The sequence below is a fragment of the Oncorhynchus nerka genome, unplaced genomic scaffold, assembly GCF_034236695.1.
Source record: "Oncorhynchus nerka isolate Pitt River unplaced genomic scaffold, Oner_Uvic_2.0 unplaced_scaffold_1093, whole genome shotgun sequence".
NCBI lineage: Eukaryota > Metazoa > Chordata > Actinopteri > Salmoniformes > Salmonidae > Oncorhynchus > Oncorhynchus nerka.
The window spans coordinates 6729-17500 of NW_027040227.1; positions in this window are offsets into that span (position 1 = coordinate 6729).

Consider the following 10772-nt stretch of genomic DNA (forward strand, 5'->3'; position numbering starts at 1 on the left):
AGGTAGACTGAACTGCCCCGTCTGGTAGGTAGACTGAACTGCCCTGTCTGGTAGGTAGACTGAACTGCCCCGTCTGGTAGGTAGACTGAACTGCCCCGTCTGGTAGGTAGACTGAACTGCCCCGTCTGGTAGGTAGACTGAACTGCCCCGTCTGGTAGGTAGACTGAACTGCCGTCTGGTAGGTAGACTGAACTGCCCCGTCTGGTAGGTAGACTGAACTGCCCCGTCTGGTAGGTAGACTGAACTGCCCTGTCTGGTAGGTAGACTGAACTGCCCCGTCTGGTAGGTAGACTGAACTGCCCCGTCCCTGCCCCGTCTGGTAGGTAGACTGAACTGCCCCGTCTGGTAGGTAGACTGAACTGCCCCGTCTGGTAGGTAGACAGGACCGTGGTAGACTGAACTGCCCTGTCTGGTTGGTAGACTGAACTGCCCTGTCTGGTAGGTAGACTGAACTGCCCTGTCTGGTAGGTAGACTGAACTGCCCTCTCTGGTAGGAACTGTGGTAGACTGAACTGCCCTGTCTGGTAGGTGACTGAACTGCCCTGTCTGGTAGGTAGACTGAACTGCCCCGTCTGGTAGGTAGACTGAACTGCCCCCTGTCTGGTAGGTAGACTGAACTGCCCTGTCTGGTAGGTAGACTGAACTGCCCTGTCTGGTAGGTAGACTGAACTGCCCTGTCTGGTAGGTAGACTGAACTGCTGAACCCCTGTCTGGTAGGTAGACTGAACTGCCCTGTCTGGTAGGTAGACTGAACTGCCCTGTCTGGTAGGTAGACTGAACTGCCCTGATCTGGTAGGTAGACTGAACTGCCCTGTCTGGTAGGTAGACTGAACTGCCCTGTCTGGTAGGTAGACTGAACTGCCCCGTCTGGTAGGTAGACTGAACTGCCCCGTCTGGTAGGTAGACTGAACTGCCCCGTCTGGTAGGTAGACTGAACTGCCCCGTCTGGTAGGTAGACTGAACTGCCCCGTCTGGTAGGTAGACTGAACTGCCCCGTCTGGTAGGTAGACTGAACTGCCCTGTCTGGTAGGTAGACTGAACTGAACTGCCCTGTCTGGTAGGTAGACTGAACTGCCCTGTCTGGTAGGTAGACTGAACTGCCCTCTGGTAGGTGGGCCAGACTGGTAGGTAGACTGAACTGCCCTGTCTGGTAGGTAGACTGAACTGCCCTGTCTGGTAGGTAGACTGAACTGCCCTGTCTGGTAGGTAGACTGAACTGCCCTGTCTGGTGAGTAGACTGAACTGCCCTGTCTGGTAGGTAGACTGAACTGCCCTGTCTGGTAGGTAGACTGAACTGCCCTGTCTGGTAGGTAGACTGAACTGCCCTGTCTGGTAGGTAGACTGAACTGCCCTGTCTGGTAGGTAGACTGAACTGCCCTGTCTGGTAGGTAGACTGAACTGCCCCGTCTGGTAGGTAGACTGAACTGCTCTGTCTGGTAGGTAGACTGAACTGCTCCGTCTGGTAGGTAGACTGAACTGCCCCGTCTGGTAGGTAGACTGAACTGCCCCGTCTGGTAGGTAGACTGAACTGCCCCGTCTGGTAGGTAGACTGAACTGCCCCGTCTGGTAGGTAGACTGAACTGCCCTGTCTGGTAGGTAGACTGAACTGCCCTCTCTGGTAGGTAGACTGAACTGCTCCGTCTGGTAGGTAGACTGAACTGCCCTGTCTGGTAGGTAGACTGAACTGCCCTGTCTGGTAGGTAGACTGAACTGCTCTGTCTGGTAGGTGGACTGAACTGCCCTGTCTGGTAGGTAGACTGAACTGCCCTGTCTGGTAGGTAGACTGAACTGCCCCGTCTGGTAGGTAGACTGAACTGCCCTGTCTGGTAGGTAGACTGAACTGCCCCGTCTGGTAGGTAGACTGAACTGCCCCGTCTGGTAGGTAGACTGAACTGCCCCGTCTGGTAGGTAGACTGAACTGCCCTGTCTGGTAGGTAGACTGAACTGCCCTGTCTGGTAGGTAGACTGAACTGCCCCTGTCTGGTAGGTAGACTGAACTGCCCCGTCTGGTAGGTAGACTGAACTGCCCCGTCTGGTAGGTAGACTGAACTGCCCCGTCTGGTAGGTAGACTGAACTGCCCCGTCTGGTAGGTAGACTGAACTGCCCCGTCTGGTAGGTAGACTGAACTGCCCTGTCTGGTAGGTAGACTGAACTGCCCTGTCTGGTAGGTAGACTGAACTGCCCCGTCTGGTAGGTAGACTGAACTGCCCCGTCTGGTAGGTAGACTGAACTGCCCCGTCTGGTAGGTAGACTGAACTGCCCTGTCTGGTAGGTAGACTGAACTGCCCCGTCTGGTAGGTAGACTGAACTGCCCCGTCTGGTAGGTAGACTGAACTGCCCTGTCTGGTAGGTAGACTGAACTGCCCCGTCTGGTAGGTAGACTGAACTGCCCTGTCTGGTAGGTAGACTGAACTGCCCTGTCTGGTAGGTAGACTGAACTGCCCCGTCTGGTAGGTAGACTGAACTGCCCCGTCTGGTAGGTAGACTGAACTGCCCCGTCTGGTAGGTAGACTGAACTGCCCCGTCTGGTAGGTAGACTGAACTGCCCCGTCTGGTAGGTAGACTGAACTGCCCCGTCTGGTAGGTACTGAACTGCCCCGTCTGGTAGGTAGACTGAACTGCCCCGTCTGGTAGGTAGACTGAACTGCCCTGTCTGGTAGGTAGACTGAACTGCCCCGTCTGGTAGGTAGACTGAACTGCCCCGTCTGGTAGGTAGACTGAACTGCCCCGTCTGGTAGGTAGACTGAACTGCCCCGTCTGGTAGGTAGACTGAACTGCCCGTCTGGTAGGTAGACTGAACTGCCCGTCTGGTAGGTAGACTGAACTGCCCCGTCTGGTAGGTAGACTGAACTGCCCCGTCTGGTAGGTAGACTGAACTGCCCCGTCTGGTAGGTAGACTGAACTGCCCCGTCTGGTAGGTAGACTGAACTGCCCCGTCTGGTAGGTAGACTGAACTGCCCTAGACTGAACTGCCCTGTCTGGTAGGTAGACTGAACTGCCCCGTCTGGTAGGTAGACTGAACTGCCCCGTCTGGTAGGTAGACTGAACTGCCCCGTCTGGTAGGTAGACTGAACTGCCCCGTCTGGTAGGTAGACTGAACTGCCCCGTCTGGTAGGTAGACTGAACTGCCCCGTCTGGTAGGTAGACTGAACTGCCCGTCTGGTAGGTAGACTGAACTGCCCTGTCTGGTAGGTAGACTGAACTGCCCTGTCTGGTAGGTAGACTGAACTGCCCTGTCTGGTAGGTAGACTGAACTGCCCTGTCTGGTAGGTAGACTGAACTGCCCTGTCTGGTAGGTAGACTGAACTGCCCTGTCTGGTAGGTAGACTGAACTGCCCTGTCTGGTAGGTAGACTGAACTGCCCTGTCTGGTAGGTAGACTGAACTGCCCTGTCTGGTAGGTAGACTGAACTGCCCTGTCTGGTAGGTAGACTGAACTGCCCTGTCTGGTAGGTAGACTGAACTGCCCTGTCTGGTAGGTAGACTGAACTGCCCTGTCTGGTAGGTAGACTGAACTGCCCTGTCTGGTAGGTAGACTGAACTGCCCTGTCTGGTAGGTAGACTGAACTGCCCTGTCTGGTAGGTAGACTGAACTGCCCTGTCTGGTAGGTAGACTGAACTGCCCCGTCTGGTAGGTAGACTGAACTGCCCCGTCTGGTAGGTAGACTGAACTGCCCCGTCTGGTAGGTAGACTGAACTGCCCCGTCTGGTAGGTAGACTGAACTGCCCCGTCTGGTAGGTAGACTGAACTGCCCCGTCTGGTAGGTAGACTGAACTGCCCCGTCTGGTAGGTAGACTGAACTGCCCCGTCTGGTAGGTAGACAGGACCGTGGTAGACTGAACTGCCCTGTCTGGTAGGTAGACTGAACTGCCCTGTCTGGTAGGTAGACTGAACTGCCCTGTCTGGTAGGTAGACTGAACTGCCCTGTCTGGTAGGTAGACTGAACTGCCCTGTCTGGTAGGTAGACTGAACTGCCCTGTCTGGTAGGTAGACTGAACTGCCCTGTCTGGTAGGTAGACTGAACTGCCCTGTCTGGTAGGTAGACTGAACTGCCCTGTCTGGTAGGTAGACTGAACTGCCCTGTCTGGTAGGTAGACTGAACTGCCCTGTCTGGTAGGTAGACTGAACTGCCCTGTCTGGTAGGTAGACTGAACTGCCCTGTCTGGTAGGTAGACTGAACTGCCCTGTCTGGTAGGTAGACTGAACTGCCCTGTCTGGTAGGTAGACTGAACTGCCCTGTCTGGTAGGTAGACTGAACTGCCCTGTCTGGTAGGTAGACTGAACTGCCCTGTCTGGTAGGTAGACTGAACTGCTCCGTCTGGTAGGTAGACTGAACTGCTCTGTCTGGTAGGTAGACTGAACTGCCCCGTCTGGTAGGTAGACTGAACTGCCCCGTCTGGTAGGTAGACTGAACTGCCCCGTCTGGTAGGTAGACTGAACTGCTCTGTCTGGTAGGTGGACTGAACTGCCCTGTCTGGTAGGTAGACTGAACTGCCCTGTCTGGTAGGTAGACTGAACTGCCCTGTCTGGTAGGTAGACTGAACTGCCCTGTCTGGTAGGTAGAACTGCCCTGTCTGGTACTGAACTGCCCTGTCTGGTAGGTAGACTGAACTGCCCCGTCTGGTAGGTAGACTGAACTGCCCTGTCTGGTAGGTAGACTGAACTGCCCCGTCTGGTAGGTAGACTGAACTGCCCCGTCTGGTAGGTAGACTGAACTGCCCGTCTGGTAGGTAGACTGAACTGCCCTGTCTGGTAGGTGAACTGAACTGCCCTGTCTGGTAGGTAGACTGAACTGCCCTGTCTGGTAGGTAGACTGAACTGCCCTGTCTGGTAGGTAGACTGAACTGCCCTGTCTGGTAGGTAGACTGAACTGCCCTGTCTGGTAGGTAGACTGAACTGCCCCGTCTGGTAGGTAGACTGAACTGCCCCGTCTGGTAGGTAGACTGAACTGCCCCGTCTGGTGGTAGACTGAACTGCCCTGTCTGGTAGGTAGACTGAACTGCCCTCTCTGGTAGGTAGACTGAACTGCCCCGTCTGGTAGGTAGACTGAACTGCCCTGTCTGGTAGGTAGACTGAACTGCCCTGTCTGGTAGGTAGACTGAACTGCCCCGTCTGGTAGGTAGACTGGTGTGGTAGACTGAACTGCTCTGTCTGGTAGGTAGACTGTCTGCCCTGTCTGGTAGGTAGACTGAACTGCCCTGTCTGGTAGGTAGACTGAACTGCCCTGTCTGGTAGGTAGACTGAACTGCCCTGTCTGGTAGGTAGACTGAACTGCCCTGTCTGGTAGGTAGACTGAACTGCCCTGTCTGGTAGGTAGACTGAACTGCCCTGTCTGGTAGGTAGACTGAACTGCCCTGTCTGGTAGGTAGACTGAACTGCCCTGTCTGGTAGGTAGACTGAACTGCCCTGTCTGGTAGGTAGACTGAACTGCCCCGTCTGGTAGGTAGACTGAACTGCCCTGTCTGGTAGGTAGACTGAACTGCCCTGTCTGGTAGGTGGACTGAACTGCCCCGTCTGGTAGGTAGACTGAACTGCCCTGTCTGGTAGGTAGACTGAACTGCCCCGTCTGGTAGGTAGACTGAACTGCCCCGTCTGGTAGGTAGACTGAACTGCCCCGTCTGGTAGGTAGACTGAACTGCCCCGTCTGGTAGGTAGACTGAACTGCCCCGTCTGGTAGGTAGACTGAACTGCCCTGTCTGGTAGGTAGACTGAACTGCCCTGTCTGGTAGGTAGACTGAACTGCCCCGTCTGGTAGGTAGACTGAACTGCCCCGTCTGGTAGACTGAACTGCCCGTCTGGTAGGTAGACTGAACTGCCCCGTCTGGTAGGTAGACTGAACTGCCCTGTCTGGTGAGTGGACTGAACTGCCCTGTCTGGTAGACTGAACTGCCCCGTCTGGTGGCAGGTAGACTGAACTGCTCCGTCTGGTAGGTAGACTGAACTGCTCCGTCTGGTAGGTAGACTGAACTGCCCTGTCTGGTAGGTAGACTGAACTGCTCTGTCTGGTAGGTAGACTGAACTGCCCTGTCTGGTAGGTAGACTGAACTGCCCCGTCTGGTAGGTAGACTGAACTGCCCCGTCTGGTAGGTAGACTGAACTGCCCCGTCTGGTAGGTAGACTGAACTGCCCCGTCTGGTAGGTAGACTGAACTGCCCTGTCTGGTAGGTAGACTGAACTGCCCCGTCTGGTAGGTAGACTGAACTGCTCTGTCTGGTAGGTAGACTGAACTGCCCTGTCTGGTAGGTAGACTGAACTGCCCTGTCTGGTAGGTAGACTGAACTGCCCTGTCTGGTAGGTAGACTGAACTGCCCTGTCTGGTAGGTAGACTGAACTGCCCTGTCTGGTAGGTAGACTGAACTGCCCTGTCTGGTAGGTAGACTGAACTGCCCTGTCTGGTAGGTAGACTGAACTGCCCTGTCTGGTAGGTAGACTGAACTGCCCTGTCTGGTAGGTAGACTGAACTGCCCCGTCTGGTAGGTAGACTGAACTGCCCCGTCTGGTAGGTAGACTGAACTGCCCGTCTGGTGCAGGTAGACTGAACTGCCCCGTCTGGTAGGTAGACTGAACTGCCCGTCTGGTGGGTAGACTGAACTGCCCGTCTGGTAGGTAGACTGAACTGCCCTGTCTGGTAGGTAGACTGAACTGCCCTGTCTGGTAGGTAGACTGAACTGCCCCCGTCTGGTAGGTAGACTGAACTGCCCCGTCTGGTAGGTAGACTGAACTGCCCCGTCTGGTGAGGTAGACTGAACTGCCCGTCTGGCAGGTAGACTGAACTGCCCCGTCTGGTAGGTAGACTGAACTGCCCCGTCTGGTAGGTAGACTGAACTGCCCCGTCTGGTAGGTAGACTGAACTGCCCCGTCTGGTAGGTAGACTGAACTGCCCCGTCTGGTAGGTAGACTGAACTGTCTGGTAGGTAGACTGAACTGCCCCGTCTGGTAGGTAGACTGAACTGCCCTGTCTGGGTAGGTAGACTGAACTGCCCCGTCTGGTAGGTAGACTGAACTGCCCTCTCTGGCAGGTAGACTGAACTGCCCTGTCTGGTGGGTAGACTGAACTGCCCTGTCTGGTAGGTAGACTGAACTGCCCCGTCTGGTAGGTAGACTGAACTGCCCTGTCTGGTAGGTAGACTGAACTGCCCTGTCTGGTAGGTAGACTGAACTGCCCTGTCTGGTAGGTAGACTGAACTGCCCTGTCTGGTAGGTAGACTGAACTGCCCTGTCTGGTAGGTAGACTGAACTGCCCTGTCTGGTAGGTAGACTGAACTGCCCTGTCTGGTAGGTAGACTGAACTGCCCGTCTGGTAGGTAGACTGAACTGCCCCGTCTGGTAGGTAGACTGAACTGCCCCGTCTGGTAGGTAGACTGAACTGCCCTGTCTGGTAGGTAGACTGAACTGCCCTGTCTGGTAGGTAGACTGAACTGCCCTGTCTGGTAGGTAGACTGAACTGCCCTGTCTGGTGTGACTGAACTGCCCTGTCTGGTAGGTAGACTGAACTGCCCTGTCTGGTAGGTAGACTGAACTGCCCTGTCTGGTAGGTAGACTGAACTGCCCTGTCTGGTGAGGTAGACTGAACTGCCCTGTCTGGTAGGTAGACTGAACTGCCCTGTCTGGTAGGTAGACTGAACTGCCCTGTCTGGTAGGTAGACTGAACTGCCCTGTCTGGTAGGTAGACTGAACTGCCCTGTCTGGTAGGTAGACTGAACTGCCCTGTCTGGTAGGTAGACTGAACTGCCCTGTCTGGTAGGTAGACTGAACTGCCCTGTCTGGTAGGTAGACTGAACTGCCCTGTCTGGTAGGTAGACTGAACTGCCCTGTCTGGTAGGTAGACTGAACTGCCCTGTCTGGTAGGTAGACTGAACTGCCCTGTCTGGTAGGTAGACTGAACTGCCCCGTCTGGTAGGTAGACTGAACTGCCTGTCTGGTAGGTAGACTGAACTGCCCTGTCTGGTAGGTAGACTGAACTGCCCCGTCTGGTAGGTAGACTGAACTGCCTGTCTGTCTGGTAGGTACTGAACTGCCCTGTCTGGTAGGTAGACTGAACTGCCCTGTCTGGTAGGTAGACTGAACTGCCCTGTCTGGTAGGTAGACTGAACTGCCCGTCTGGTAGGTAGACTGAACTGCCCCGTCTGGTAGGTAGACTGAACTGCCCTCTGTCTGACTGTGCCCCGTCTGGTAGGTACTGAACTGCCCTGTCTGGTAGGTAGACTGAACTGCCCCGTCTGGTAGGTAGACTGAACTGCCCCGTCTGGTAGGTAGACTGAACTGCCCTGTCTGGTAGGTAGACTGAACTGCCCCCGTCTGGTGGTAGACTGAACTGCCCCGTCTGGTAGGTAGACTGAACTGCCCCGTCTGGTAGGTAGACTGAACTGCCCCGTCTGGTAGGTAGACTGAACTGCCCCGTCTGGTAGGTAGACTGAACTGCCCCGTCTGGTAGGTAGACTGAACTGCCCCGTCTGGTAGGTAGACTGAACTGCCCCGTCTGGTAGGTAGACTGAACTTCCCGTCTGGTAGGTAGACTGAACTGCCCCGTCTGGTAGGTAGACTGAACTGCCCCGTCTGGTAGGTAGACAGGACCGTGGTAGACTGAACTGCCCTGTCTGGTAGGTAGACTGAACTGCCCTGTCTGGTAGGTAGACTGAACTGCCCTGTCTGGTAGGTAGACTGAACTGCCCTGTCTGGTAGGTAGACTGAACTGCCCTGTCTGGTAGGTAGACTGAACTGCCCTCTCTGGTAGGTAGACTGAACTGCCCTGTCTGGTAGGTAGACTGAACTGCCCTGTCTGGTAGGTAGACTGAACTGCCCTGTCTGGTAGGTAGACTGAACTGCCCTGTCTGGTAGGTAGACTGAACTGCCCTGTCTGGTAGGTAGACTGAACTGCCCTGTCTGGTAGGTAGACTGAACTGCCCTGTCTGGTAGGTAGACTGAACTGCCCTGTCTGGTAGGTAGACTGAACTGCCCTGTCTGGTAGGTAGACTGAACTGCTCTGTCTGGTAGGTGGACTGAACTGCCCTGTCTGGTAGGTAGACTGAACTGCTCTGTCTGGTAGGTAGACTGAACTGCCCCGTCTGGTAGGTAGACTGAACTGCCCCGTCTGGTAGGTAGACTGAACTGCCCCGTCTGGTAGGTAGACTGAACTGCCCCGTCTGGTAGGTAGACTGAACTGCCCCGTCTGGTAGGTAGACTGAACTGCCCCGTCTGGTAGGTAGACTGAACTGCCCCGTCTGGTAGGTAGACTGAACTGCCCTGTCTGGTAGGTAGACTGAACTGCCCTGTCTGGTAGGTAGACTGAACTGCCCTGTCTGGTAGGTGGACTGAACTGCCCTGTCTGGTAGGTAGACTGAACTGCTCTGTCTGGTAGGTGGACTGAACTGCCCTGTCTGGTAGGTGAACTGAACTGCCCTGTCTGGTAGGTAGACTGAACTGCCCCGTCTGGTAGGTAGACTGAACTGCCCCGTCTGGTAGGTAGACTGAACTGCCCCGTCTGGTAGGTAGACTGAACTGCCCCGTCTGGTAGGTAGACTGAACTGCCCCGTCTGGTAGGTAGACTGAACTGTGGTAGACTGAACTAACCTGTCTGGTAGGTAGACTGAACTGCCCTGTCTGGTAGGTAGACTGAACTGCCCTGTCTGGTAGGTAGACTGAACTGCCCTGTCTGGTAGGTAGACTGAACTGCCCTGTCTGGTAGGTAGACTGAACTGCCCCGTCTGGTAGGTAGACTGAACTGCTCTGTCTGGTAGGTAGACTGACCTGCCCTGTCTGGTAGGTAGACTGAGCTGCCCTGTCTGGTAGGTAGACTGAACTGCCCTGTCTGGTAGGTAGACTGAACTGCCCTGTCTGGTAGGTAGACTGAACTGCCCCGTCTGGTAGGTAGACTGAACTGCCCCGTCTGGTAGGTAGACTGAACTGCCCCGTCTGGTAGGTAGACTGAACTGCCCCGTCTGGTAGGTAGACTGAACTGCTCCGTCTGGTAGGTAGACTGAACTGCTCCGTCTGGTAGGTAGACTGAACTGCTCCGTCTGGTAGGTAGACTGAACTGCCCTGTCTGGTAGGTAGACTGAACTGCTCTGTCTGGTAGGTAGACTGAACTGCCCTGTCTGGTAGGTAGACTAAACTGCCCTGTCTGGTAGGTAGACTGAACTGCCCCGTCTGGTAGGTAGACTGAACTGCCCCGTCTGGTAGGTAGACTGAACTGCCCTGTCTGGTAGGTAGACTGAACTGCCCTGTCTGGTAGGTAGACTGAACTGCTCTGGGTCCTTGGGACATTGGGTCCTACCCTGGACTCTCTCTGAATTGTGAATTCTCGTTATTGTACGATTTAAAACATCAGTTTAACACATTCGTCACATCCCCCAGCACATGAAATGTGTGTAAATGAGTTTTAACATTTAGTTTGCTCACGCCTGTCCGTTGTTTTCTCAGGCCGAGAAGCTGCAGAAAGAGGAGCTGCTGTCAGTCCGAGATCCTGGCGTCTCTGGAGAAGAAGTACAACGACCCGGGTCCGTCTACGACTGTCTGCTGTGGAACGACGGAGACACCTGGAGGTAGGAGGAACCTCTAACCTCTACCCGTAACCTCTAACCCCTACCCCGTAACCTCCCTAACCTCTACCCCCTGGAGGTAGGAGGAACCTCTAACCCCTACCCCGTAACCTCTAACTAACCCCTACCCCGTAACCTCTAACCTCTACCACCTGGAGGTAGGAGGAACCTCTAACCTCTACCCCGTAACCTCTAACCCCTACCCCGTAACCTCTACCACCTGGAGGTAGGAG